Source organism: Lissotriton vulgaris, chromosome 7, assembly GCF_964263255.1.
Source record: "Lissotriton vulgaris chromosome 7, aLisVul1.2, whole genome shotgun sequence".
In the NCBI taxonomy this organism is placed as follows: domain Eukaryota; kingdom Metazoa; phylum Chordata; class Amphibia; order Caudata; family Salamandridae; genus Lissotriton; species Lissotriton vulgaris.
In genome coordinates, this window is record NC_141695.1 from 1,308,600,887 (window position 1) to 1,308,614,102 (window position 13,216).

Here is a 13,216-nt window from a genome sequence, read left to right on the forward strand (position 1 = left end):
CCCTTTACCTCCTCTGCCTCTTTCACAATTTACCAACCATGGCTATCAATTCAATCTGGAAACAGGTTATCCATCCCTTTTTTGGTTTTATGTAGGGAGGATCCGGCCCAAGGGCATTGGAAAACTTTAAATAAGCACCATTTACATTACAAAAACACAAGTTCATACTAATTTATTATATATTTTTTTTTATTGTAGGCACTGGACTATTAAGTGATTTGAGTTGAGCTGACAGGAGGACCTGAACTAGGTTCCAACGTAGGAAGCTCTTGCCATTAGGACACAACTCCTCCCTTTTAGAAATAATGAGCTCCAACGTGCTGCCCACACCTTTTTGCAGTAAAGGTGCTCTCATCTCTCTGTGAAACGCCCTTCGCAAAGCTTGACTGGTCACCTTTCTTTTGCTTTTTGCTATATTTGGGTATTATACCAGCATTAATGAGGTGAAACCAATGCCCAGATAGTTTTTACCAAATGTAAAAATGACAATGTAACAAAGCAAATGTATGACAATATGTTCTGTATAACCCCACATAATTTTCCTTTTCATGCCGCATAATTTAGTCAACCCTGCCACATGATTTGGTCCTTCCCTGCTGCATAATTCCAGTGACCCCGTCATCTTCCTCTTTCCTAGCAGGCTGCTGTAGTGGACGCACGCTCCGCTCGTTAGCTCCTCTTTAAGAACCGCTTAAAAATGCATTACGTTGCTGCCTACCTTTTGGCTGCCCTTGGGGGCAATGAAAATCCCAACTCAAAAGACCTCTCAAAAATCCTTGAAAGCGTTGGAATCTAAGTAGACAAGGAACGCACCAACAAGGTTATCACAGAACTGAACGGCAAAAATCTTGAGGAAGTCAATGCTCAGGGCTATGGTAAACTTGCAAGCATGCCCGTTGGCGGAGCTGTAGCAGCGTCGGCAGGTGCTGGTTCTGCTGCCCCAGCTGGAGGTGCTGCTGCTCCCGTGGAGGAGAAGAAGAAAAGGAAGAAGAGTCCGAAGGATCAGATGATGACATGGGATGTGGCCTTTTTGACTAAAATATTGGCTATAAAACAGTGACCCTGGCTTTAATAGGCCGCTCATGACGCTGAACCATATGCAACTGGTTAAGCAACACACATAAAAGCAGCCGAGGAGCTAATATATGCTTTATTTGATGTCAGCAGAGTGCTTTTTACCACAGGCATGGAACGTGTAGCTCTACAAATACACTAGTTACTATTTCCCACTCTGAAAACCCGGTTTCAAATCGGCGACTCTCTGGTCACACAGAAATCTGCAGTGATTGCTTTAGATAACGGAGGTTTATAATGTAAAAGAGTATATTTCCCCAAAATTGGTTTCATTTGCTTTGTTTTATCATTTACTGTGTGTGCGCGTTTTTTATATATGATGAAAATGAAAGAAGTACATAGTTATTAGCATATTGTGTTTACCCTTGAGCCCCGTCTCCCTACTCACTGACAGTGCCCCAGGAAACACTCGATTACAGGTGCAAACTTTTTATGCTGTTTAACTTCTGCATATAAAAGAAGACAGTCTGTGAACTCACCAGATAAACGTCGACGCTTCCAGGCTATCTTCATTTACAATTCCTTCCTTGCAGACGCAGTTGTGCCCCCCTGGGAATGCAGTCATGGACTCCCAGGTAGCCGCGCGCACCACCTTTTGAATACCTGTGCCCTAAGGCCAAGGCGGAAGCTCCCACCGCATGATGTGAATGCTGGGTTTGGCCCATTGTCATTCTATATGTGACAATGGGCCGCGATAATCTGTGCTGGGCTGCGCAGAGGCTGCAGCAGCCTCTTAAATTCCGATCAGGAGAGCCAGCCCGAACACCGATTGGGGCAAAAAACGGCTCACATCAAGCCTCGGCCCAAGGCTCATGTTTGGGTGGGACAGGCTCATGTTTGGGTGGGCCTGGGCCACCCGGCCCACCCTCTAGAACCGGGTCTGGTGCAAGATATAGTTACTCTAGTTCTTTATGACTGGAGAATTTCAGCCTTTTCTAGTATTTAAAATGTTTTCACTGACACTTTCACCGTCTAACTGTCACTTTACTGAGTACCTGACTCCTAAAATGGCATCTGCAACATTTCTCTGCATGTTGCAGACAGCCAATCAGATAGTATGTTTCGAGCTTGTGGTACAGCAGGAGTACCGCGTAGGTACCATGGCCTGAAATATCCAAGTTTTGAACCTAAATGTCTCAAAACAGATTGTGTAAATATGTTCAATAACAAAAGTGCACTTTCTGGATCAATATTTTAGCTTTCTGCCAAATTTGAAAAGTGCTCTAAAGTTATTGGCAAACCAGAAAATCCTTTCCAATGGAAACTCAAACCTAACTACAACTATACAATGGTGAGCTCAACAACGGTGTGTGTGACCCCACTCGCCTCATCCCTTAGTCTAGTATTTAAGTGCCATCAGGGCAAGGCACTTTACCGGTAAATGTAAATTGATACTTGTATAGCGCACTACTCTCCCGCAAGGGTCTCAAGGCGCTTGTAGGAATACCGTTGTGGAACCCATCCTGGGTTTCCCTGTGAGGCATGCACTCCTGGGCACCCCCAAGGTGGAGGCCAGGCATCCTTAGCGTTGTGGGGGGCCGTTGTGGAGATTAAGCAAGCTATTGCCCAGAGTTGCAGAGTGGGAATCCATGATTAGAATAGACACTGAGGCGAGAATTATCAGGTCCGTGGAATTTTGAGCCCAAGACCCGCCGAGGTGGGGAATTGAACCCTGGTCCCGGGCTAGACCTCTGCATCAGGGTCTGCCACTCTAATCATTGAGCCACACTGCACGCAGTTTATATATTATTGGATGAGTTTGTTTTACCCCTTCCATGCTCATGACGAGCTCAGATCGTCATGAGGCACAGTTGAGCTGTGCTGATGACTAGCTGAGCTCGTCATGAATGCAGCAGAATAGCAATTTCCAGCACAGGGGAAAAATGTGGTTAAACTAGACTAAAAAGGAGTGCACCCCACTGTTAGACGGGGACCCGGAGGGTCGTCCGAGTACAGGGGGAGAGGCCTCCGGTGAGTGCCGTCTCCAGTGATCGTACAGACAAGTAACCCCCCCCCTCCCCCCCCCCCCCCCCCACAAATGGACACCACACAGGGATGCGATCTGCACACTTTATATAGGATTCTTGAAGCAAGGTTATCAACGATACAGTGGGGGCAGGACACGAGGATCCTCCCAATTCTAGTCTCTGGGGGGGTAAAGGGTAGCGGGACAGTCTTAGTACCGGTCCAGTACAAGGGCGGCCAAAAGGAGCTCACAATCCTCGAGCTCAGGGATCTGAAAGGTCGGGCCGCGGCAGCGCCAGCAGGCTAGGATGATAGTTCTCGGCAAGGAGGGCCGCGGCAGCGCCAGCAGGCTAGGATGATAGTTCTCGGCAAGGAGGGCCGCGGCAGCGCCAGCAGGCTACGATGATGATTTCTTTGCAGAGGGGCCACGGCAGCGCCAGCAGGCAAGAGCGATAGTTCACAAGGATGGGCCGCGGCAGCGCCAGCAGGTCCGGACGAAGATGCACGTTGCAGAGGGCCGCGGCAGCGCCAGCAGGCTTTGGAGAGGGATCACAAGGCAAGGCTGCGGCAGCGCCAGCAGTCCGTCAGGGATGAGTTCTTCAAGGTGTCTCTCGACTCCAGGATACAACTGCCTTCCTGCTCTGGAGCTGCCCCAGTAATAGGTCTGGTCTCCTTTGATGTCCGGACCCTCTCGCTTGGAGGTCGGGAGGTCCGGGATGAGGGAGTCCAGACACCCAGCAGGGGGGTGGAGCCAGCGCCCGGGGAGGCCGGGGGCGATCGGCACCTGGTGGGGGAGAGCCATCGACACTTCTCTCTCCCATTGACCTGCCAAGTGGTCTCTTCCCCTCCTGGGGGGATGGTGGTGCCTCGATGTCGGGGCCTGGCCAGGCCCAGGGTTGGGGTCGCGTCGAGGCCACGCGGCCTCGTGGTGCAGTGTCCAAGATGGCGGCTGGACCGGGGCAATGGTGCTGACGGGGGCCCGGGTCAGCCGATGCTGGAGTGTTCGGGAGCAGGCGTACCGTTGGGGACGGGTTACGGGTTGCTTCGGTGGGTTGCCGGGATGGTTCTTTCTGAGGACACAGGGAGAGCCGGCGTCCGGGCCTTATCATGCGGGGAGGGAGCGGGCCTTCCACGAGGCCTGTCCAACATGTGTCCCCCCCCCCAGCTGAAGGCAGGGAGTCACCCATCCTCTTGGGGACTCTCCTCGCCGAGGCGGAAAAAGCGTGACAGGCCGTCCGCGTTGGCGTGGTCCATGCCAGGACGATGCTCCACTGTGAAGTCCATCCCCTGCAGGGAAATGGACCATCTCAACAGTTTTGGGTTCTCCCCCCGCATCTGCATTAGCCATTGCAGGGGTCGGTGGTCTGTCTGTACCCTGAAATGGGTACCGAAGAGGTAGGGCCGGAGTTTCTTGAGGGCCCATACCACTGCGAAGGCCTCCCGCTCGATGGTGCTCCAGCGCTGTTCTCGAGCCAGCAGGCGTCGGCTGATGAAGGCCACTGGCTGATCGACTCCCTCGGTGTTGAGCTGAGAGAGGACTGCCCCAACGCCGTGATCTGAGGCATCCGTCTGGACTATGAATTCCCGGCTGTAGTCGGGGGGCCTGGAGCACGGGGGCGGTGCACATGGCGGTCTTCAACTTCTCGAAGGCCGCTTGACATTCCGGAGTCCAGTTGACTGTTTTGGGGTTTTTCTTGGATGTGAGTTCTGTGAGGGGCCCCACAATGCTGCCATAGTCCTTTACAAACCGCCAGTAGTATCCGGTGAGCCCCAGGAAGGCTCGGACCTCGGTTTGGGGGACGGGGGGTTGCCAGGATTGGATGGCAGCGATCTTGAGCTGAAGGGGGGCCACCAGACCGCTCCCCACTTGGTGTCCGAGGTAGGTCACGGACCCCTGACCAATCTGGCATTTGCTGGCTTTGATGGTGAGGCCGGCCTGCTGGAGGGCATGCAGGACTTCTCGGAGGTGGTGAAGATGGTCTGCCCAGTGACGACTGTACACAGCGATATCGTCCAGGTAGGCGGCACTGAATTCTTCGAGGCCCGCCAGTACCTGGTTCACGAGTCGTTGGAAGGTAGCTGGAGCGTTTTTCATGCCGAATGGCATCCCTTTGAAGTGGTAGTGGCCATCCGGGGTCGAGAAGGCGGATCGTTCTTGGGCCCTGGGGGTGAGGCTGATTTGCCAGTAGCCCGCTGTTAGATCGAAGATGCTCAGGTAGCGGGCAGCCCCCATGCGGTCAACCAGTTCATCCGCCCGGGGGATGGGCTGAGCGTCGGTTCTGGTAACAGCGTTCAGCCCCCGATAGTCTACACAGAACCGGAGCTCGGGGGCAACGCCCGGGGCGGCAGCCTTGGGGACCAGTACGACTGGGCTGGCCCAGGGGCTGTCGGATGGCTCGATCACCCCTAGAGCCAGCATGTGGGTGACTTTGTTCTGGATGCAGGTGCGCACCCGATCGGCACTCGGTACGCCCTGTGTCAAATGGGGGGGACTGTCCCCAGTGTCCACATCGTGAAGGCACCAGGGGGTGACCCCGGGGGTGAGGGAGAACAGGTTTGCTAATTGTAGCAGGAGAGCTCGACAGTCTTGGCGTTGCTCTGGGGACAAGGCATCGAAGAGTCTGACCCCTTCCACTGAGCCATCTTTTTCACGGGTCCTCAGTAGGTCAGGGAGGGGCTCGGAGTCTTCTTCCGTCCCACTATCTGTTGCCATCAGCAGGCTGAGTTCCGAGCGTACGAAGTGGGGTTTGAGTCTGTTGGCGTGGAGGACTCGTAGGGGGTTCCGGGAGGACTCCATGTCTATTAGGTAGGTGACGGGACCCTTGCGCACTATTACCTTGAAGGGTCCTGTCCACTTGTCCTGTAGGGCACAGGGTTCGACTGGAGACATCACCCAGACTTGTTGGCCTGGTTCGAACTCGATGGAGGAGGCATGTTTATCGTACCACTTCTTCATGTCCTCCTGACTGGCCTCAAGGTTGGCTTTGGCGAGTTCCCTGAATCGTCGGGTCTGGTTGCGGAGGGTCAGGAGGTATTTATATACATCTGGAAGAGTCTTCTGGGGGGCCATCTCCCATCCTTCCTTGACCAGGCTGGGGGGGCCCCGGACGGGGTGTCCGTACAGGAGCTCAAAGGGGCTGAAGCCGAGGGATTTCTGGGGAACTTCTCGATAGGCGAAGAGGAGGCACGGGAGCAGCACGTCCCATTGGCGACGTAGGGGTTCTTCTAGGCCCATGATCATTCCCTTGAGAGTGCGGTTAAACCGCTCGACCAGTCCATTTCCTTGCGGGTGATACGGGGTCGTGAACCGGTAGGTGACCCCGCACTGTTGCCAGAGAGACCTCATGTACTTCGAGAAAGTTCGTGCCCCTGTCGCTGACGACTTCCCGGGGGAAGCCCACTCAATAGGATCCCCATCAGGGCTCGGCCTACCACGGGTGCTGTCACGGTCCGAAGAGGAATGGCTTCGGGATAGCGGGTGGCGTGGTCCACCAGGACTAGGATGAATCGGTGCCCCTGTGCCCTCCTGGCGTCTAGGGGCCCCACAATGTCTATTCCCACCCGTTCAAACGGGGTGGTGACGATGGGAAAGGGTTCTAAGGGTGCTTTGATCTTTCGGCCGCTCTTCCCGCTGGCCTGGCTGGTGGGGCAGGCCCGGCAGTGGTTGGAGACATCATTTCGCATTTTGGGCCAGTAGAAGTGAGTTACCAGGCGGTTGTACGTTTTGTCTTGCCCCAGGTGCCCAGCAAGGGGGACATCGTGCGCTAAGTTCAAAAGGAAGTCTCTGAAGCGGAGGGGCACCACCAGCACCCGACTGGCCCCCAGCTCAGCAATTCTTTGCTCACTGTAGAGCAGGTCATTGTCCCAATAAATCCAGTGGGCCCCTGAGGTGTCTCCTGCGCTTTGGGCGAGGGCTTGCTGTCGGAGTCCCTCGAGGGAGGGACAGGTCCTCTGCTCTTGTCGGAATTGTTCCTGGGTGGGACCACCCTCTTGACGCCACTGGGCCAGTTCGGGAAGGTCCTGGAGTTGAACGGGCCTTTCTTCGTTCTGCTCTGGGGGATTGGCGCTTAGGGCAGCTCCCTCCGGGACGATCGGGGGAGGAGGTTCTGGCCATTCGGGTTTTTCGGGAGTGGAGATGGCGCGGGCGGCCATGGACCGGGTCGTTATGCAGGCCCATTCAGGGAGACCCAACATCCCCAGGTGTTCTCTTCTTTCGACGGCTGCCCAGGGGGAACTTTCGAGGTCGTTCCCCAGGAGGCAGTCCACGGGGGCATCATCGCGGACAGTCACCTTCAGCATTCCGGACACTCCTCCCCACTCGAAGGGGACGCAGGCCATCCGACACAGGCTTTCTGAGTTGTCGGCTGACCGGACGGGACACAGGACGTTCGGCAAGATCTGAGCCGGGGTCAACAGATGACAGCGGACTGCTGTCACACTGGCCCCGGTGTCGCGTAGGGCTTCAGCCTGGCGCCCATTAATGTTGACCCACTGGCTGTATTTCCGCGTATTGGCAGGTAGGGGAGCCCGTGGAATCATGTCTCTTTCCCCTAGGCAGACCAGGGACATGGCGGTTGGTTCCCATTCAGGCTGGTCGGCCTCGTACTCTTCAGAATCTTCTGGGGTTTGTTCTTCCCCCAGGGCGGCAGCAGCGACCTGGCGGGGCATCGGGTTCTGGTTCTTCGGGCAATTAGGGTCGTTGGCGTAGTGTCCGGGTCGCTGGCATCGGTGGCAAGTAACGTTGGCTCGGAACCCTGGACGCATCGGGGGGGTTTCCCCTGCCGGCCGGGGGCGGGGCGTTGCTGGCGGGAGCCGCCCGGACGGCATCTCTGCCCCGGCCCTGGCCTCCTCCTCCCCCTCGGGGGCGATGGGGTCCTTGGTTGGTTCTGTTCGGTTCGCTGGGCCCGTGGCGGGTAACTCAGGTTCTTTCCCATCGGTCAGCTTCGGCGGCGAGTTGCCGAGGTTCAGTCAGTTTGCTGTCGAGGAGGTGCTGCCTGAGCTCGATGAAGCAATTGTTAGAGAGGTGCTCCCACACAATAAGGTCAAAGAGTTGCTCGTAAGTGGTCACCTTGCTGCCCTTGATCCACCCCTCGAATGCTCTGCTGAAAAAGTTCACGTACTCCACCCAAGTTGTACCCGGGATCCGTTTGCAGTCGCGGAACCGCTGGCGGTACATCTCGGGGGTGAGTCCGTATCGAGTGAGGAGGGCGGCTTTCATGTGGTCGTAGGAGGTCATTTGATGGTCCGGGAGTTGCAGCAGGGCGTCTCGCCCTTCGTTGACTAACCTCCCCCCATAACCCGGCTCCCCAGTCGCTTCGGGGAATCCGGTGGGAGGTCATGGCTACCTCATAGGCTTTGAACCATTGCTGGATATCGTTGTTCCGGTAATATTCTCTGACGACATCCTTGGGGATGTGGACTTTAGGGTCTGTAGTGGCAGGAGTGTTTGGACGCTCGGGCATCCCGAGATCTTTATTCCGTTTCCGAAGCTCTATTTCTTTTAGGTTTCGCTTATGTTTGTAGGCTAGTTTTTTCTCTTCTAACTCTCTCGGTCTTTGTTTCTCTTCCCGCTCCTCCCGGAGCCGTAAGTGTTCCAATGAAATTTTTTGTTCCGCCAATTTCAGTTCTCCATCCAACCGAAGTCGAGCCAGCTCCAACTCATGGAGCCTGCTTTTTTCCCATTCTCGGATCTCCTCTGGGGAGAGACCCGATCTTCTTCCTTCCGTCGGAGTGGTGTACGTTTCCGGTGCCTCGAGGCTTTGGGTTTGGGGTACGGCCGTACCCGTCTCTGCCCAAGATTCTAGGGCCTTTTTGAAGTCTTCTTTCGTGCTCAGTCCTGTGGTAGCAATGCCTAGTTCTATGCAGAATTGCTTTAGTTCTCTGTGGTTATACTCTTCTAGTTTCTCCATCTGGTATTCTTCTGTGGTTCCGCTTTCTTTTGTTGTCATTGTGGTTGTGTCGTGGGGTGAGTTACTCTCTGTACGATTACGCGTTGGTTCGGATCGCGCTGCTGGCCACCAATGTTAGACGGGGACCCGGAGGGTCGGCCGAGTACAGGGGGAGAGGCCTCCGGTGAGGTCCGTCTCCAGCGATCGTACAGACAAGTAACTTCCCCCCCCCCACAAATGGACACCACACAGGGATGCGATCTGCACACTTTATATAGGATTCTTGAAGCAAGGTTATCAACGATACAGTGGGGGCAGGACACGAGGATCCTCCCAATTCTAGTCTCTGGGGGGTAAAGGGTAGCGGGACAGTCTTAGTACCGGTCCGGTACAAGGGTGGCCAAAAGGAGCTCACAATCCTCGAGCTCAGGGATCTGAAAGGTCGGGCCGCGGCAGCGCCAGCAGGCTAGGATAATAGTTCTCGGCAAGGAGGGCCGCGGTAGCGCCAGCAGGCTAGGATGATAGTTCTCGGCAAGGAGGGCCGCGGCAGCGCCAGCAGGCTAGGATGATAGTTCTCGGCAAGGAGGGCCGCGGCAGCGCCAGCAGGCTACGATGATAGTTCTCGGTAAGGAGGGCCGCGGCAGCGCCAGCAGGCTACGATGATGATTTCTTTGCAGAGGGGCCGCGGCAGCGCCAGCAGGCAAGAGCGATAGTTCACAAGGATGGGCCGCGGCAGCGCCAGCAGGTCCGGACGAAGATGCACGTTGCAGAGGCCCGCGCAGCGCCAGCAGTCTTTGGAGAGGGTTCACAAGGCAAGGCTGCGGCAGCGCCAGCAGTCCATCAGGGATGAGTTTTGACCTGCCAAGTGGTCCGTTCACCTCCTGGGTGGATGGTGGTGCCTCGATGTCGGGGCCTGGCCAGGCCCAGGGTTGGGGTCTAGCTGCGGCCACGCGGCCTCGTGGTGCAGTGTCCAAGATGGCGGCTGGACCGGGGCAATGGTGCTGACGGGGGCCCGGGTCAGCCGATGCTGGAGTGTTCGGGAGCAGGTGTCTTGTTGGGGACGGGTTACGGGTTGCTTCGGTGGGTTGCCGGGATGGTTCTTTCTGGGGACACAGGGAGAGCGGGCGTCCGGGCCTTATCATGCGGGGAGGGAGCGGGCCTTCCACGAGGCCTGTCCAACACCCACGTTCCATGGACTGCTAACCACAAACATTGCCCTACTGAGGGGAAGCACCCACGAGAAGAAAAATATAGCAAATGTAAAGTACTGAAAACAATGTTCCACAAAGACTGAGAAAAGAACTGGTTCGTGAAAGACAAGCGGTGTTCAATGGAAGGGAAACAAACACTTTCGACAATTCTTTGAGTGTAATTTTTCACATGAACAATGTCGATTTAAAGACCACGAGAAGCATATGATTGACTGTTGAGAATTCAGATATGTATTGAGAAATGCATTGTGGGTCCTTTAGTTTGTGTAATGTAGTTAACTCTCCCTACCACAGAGGACACGCAGCCAGGTATGGTGGGTAACTGCTTTTATTCTTTTACAACAAACGCTATTATTGAGAGCGCCGAGCGTCTAACTCTGTCCAGCACCGGTCGCTTCTGCCATCTATTCGGCTTCGCCCGCTTTCCCGGCAGCTTCTGCGCATGCGCTAGTGTCGTCTGCTCAAGCTCCGGCGTCGGAGACTACAGCGCGACACTACATATCTCCTCCTTTCCCAACAATGTCAACACAACAATAGTCCCTATTTCAACAGTCACTCATTTCATAGTCTTTAAATAGAGAGGGCTGGATGACTGCCCTCCAAGCACGGGTTCGCCTTACCGGGGTGAGCTCTTTCCTGGTACCTTCACTGGGAAGACTCCTGGCTCCCTTCTGTCTGCCAGCTTCCTTCACCGCAGCCGGGGCCGTGCATGCTGCTGCACCTTCATCAGTTCGTACTTCCTCGTTCTCCTCATTATCCACTTGAACATGTCCATCACTTTGTCTCTCACTTCCTACCATCGTCTCTTCCCTGCTGGCTTGCCTCTGATCCTCTCTCTCTTCCTCTTGGCCTACCCGCCATTGCACGATCTTGTTGACTTGCGCCATACGATCTTGGGACCACACTCTTCCGTCACTGAGCAAGGCCGCTCTTCCGTACACTTCTTTAACCTGCAGAGGTTTGCTGTACTTGCTTTCACCTTTTCTTTGGAGTGTGGCAAATTTAACTCTAACCCACTCCCCTCTTTCAAGATCCGTGTCTTTAGTATTGTGCCTCCTGTTGTAATGTGCAGTGTACACCTTTTGGGCCCTTTCCAGGTTGTGCTGTACCACCGCAGGCGACCACTTGCTCGTCACTGTCTTTTCTCTCCACACAACATTGTCTCTCGTGAAGGGGAGTCGGCCTCTCAGAATTTGGAAGGGACTGTAGCCAAGCGCTGTCGGGGTAATTCTGTAGGCCCACAGCATGCTCTGAACTTCCGTCTCCCAATCCTTTCCTTGCATTATGGCGGCCTGTATGGATCCCATCAGCACTCGGTTGAACCGTTCCACTTGTCCGTTGCATGCGGGATGGTACACTGCTGTGTGTTTGGACTTGATCCCGTTCCTCTCCATGTACTTAGTCCATTTCTCTGAGGTAAATTGTGGTCCATTGTCGCTTAATATCGTCCTCGGTATTCCTTCACGCAAGAACACTGAAGTGAGAAATCTCAGCACCGTGTCCGAGTCCATGACTTCTTGGACGTCTATTTCCGGCCATTTGGACTATTTATCTATTACCACGCACAGGTATTTAGCTGTACCTCTGTAGTCGAGCACTGGCCCTAATATGTTCACTGCTACGTCTTCCCATGGATTGTGGGGTTTTTCAAAAACACCTAACGCAGGCCTCAATGGTCTCAAGATTTTATCTGCACCCTGACACTGGACACATTCTCTCACTTGTTTTTCTATGTGATTGTCCATTCCCGGACCACCAGTATGTTTGTTTCACCCTCATCTTCGTCTTCACGATGCCGAGGTGCCCTTCATGAAGTTGTTTCAATAACAGGGTGATTAATGTCACTGGAGGGACTACCCAGTCTCCTCGGTACATGAAGATGCCTGAGTCGCTCATCGATAGCTCCTCTCGCACTTTGTAGAATTTCCTCAAACCTTCTTTGACATGCCTTTTTTTCTGGCCATCCAGAGATCAGATATTGTTTGACTTCTTTCATCTCACAGTCACTTTCATAGGCCTGAGCCCATTCTTGCCTGCTGATTGTCCTCTCTGAGTCCGCCATTTCCGCCACCATTTCATCTGTGCCAGGCGGGACCGCGGGCGCTTCTTCCATGGCTGCGGCCCTGCTCAAATAGTCAGCCACTTTATTCTGTGTTCCCGGCAGGTACTCCCCATCGTAGGTGTAGTCTAGCAACTTGAGTGTCATTTTTGCGATGCGAGGCATTGCTGTATCGTGGCCGCTGGAGGTTAGCACCTTGACTAGTGGTTTATGATCCGTCTGCAGTTTGAAACGGGTGCCCCATAGGAACTGCCTGAATTTTCCCATGGCCCATGTGACTGCCAGCATCTCCTTTTCGATGACACTGAACTTCTGTTCGGTGGGGGACAACGCTCGGGATGCAAAACTGAGTGTCTCCACCGTGCCATCACTTCTTTCCTGTGCCAGCACTGCTCCCAATCCCTTTTCACTGGCTTCGGTTGTTAAGATGGAGTTGCCTGCCGGGTCGTATCTATGCAGGGGTATTGCCCTGCTTATGTCATTCTTCAGACCCTCAAATTCGCTCTGTGCTTCCTCGTCCCATCGAAACGTCGACTTGTCTCTGATCAGTTGTCTGAGTTTGTGTCTTCGTGGCAAAGTGTCTTACAAATTTGCTATAATATTCCGCCATTCCGAGGAATGACCTCACTTCATCTTTGTTGACTGGGGCTTTGGCATCGCAAATGGCTTTTACGTTTTGTCTTTTGGGAGTGATTCCTTGACTCCCAATCTCATGTCCCAGATAAGTGACAGCCGACATGCCCAGCTTACACTTACTCCACTCGGCGGTGAGGCCTTTCTCCTGCAGCACAGTCAGCACTTTAGTCAGTTTCTGGTCATGGTCTTCTTGATTTGTTCCCATTATCAGGATGTCGTCCTGAAAGTATTGGACGCCTTGTAAGTCCTTGAATAGGCGCATTAACTTCTGAAATACTGAGGTGGCAGATGCCAGCCCAAACGGCATGCGGCGGAACTGATAACACCCGAAGGGTGTGATGAAAGAGGTCATTTTCTGCTCGCTGGGTGCAAGTCGATCTGAT

At 54.3% G+C, this 13,216-nt stretch overlaps 1 pseudogene; it reads left to right on the top strand.

The window, feature by feature from the left end:
- Positions 1-622: 622 nt before the first annotated feature.
- Positions 623-1,038, top strand: LOC147703564 (uncharacterized; annotated as a pseudogene).
- The last annotated feature ends 12,178 nt before the right edge of the window (positions 1,039-13,216 follow it).